Here is a 332-nt window from a genome sequence, read left to right on the forward strand (position 1 = left end):
TAATTGTTTGTAGCGTTTTTCTTGGTCTTGTTTTGTCACTGAATTATGCTTTCATCAGTAACTTTGCAAATATTCTTCACTAACTTCACTGACAGAAACATAATCAGCCTTTCTTAAAGCAAAAGATGTTTCCAGCATCTGTGTCCAATAGCAAATGGCTCAAACATCTGAGCCCACAACACTTATGCTCATCACAGTACCACATTAAGCCTATATGAACCGAGTGCACATTTTCATATTTCCATATCCACCGGAACTCCCTAGTGCACATGTGTCAAACTCAAGGCCGGCGGGCCAAATCCGGCCCCTTGCAGATTTATATCTATTTATCT

This window comes from Perca flavescens, chromosome 4 (genome assembly GCF_004354835.1).
Source record: "Perca flavescens isolate YP-PL-M2 chromosome 4, PFLA_1.0, whole genome shotgun sequence".
Classification (NCBI taxonomy): Eukaryota; Metazoa; Chordata; class Actinopteri; order Perciformes; family Percidae; genus Perca; species Perca flavescens.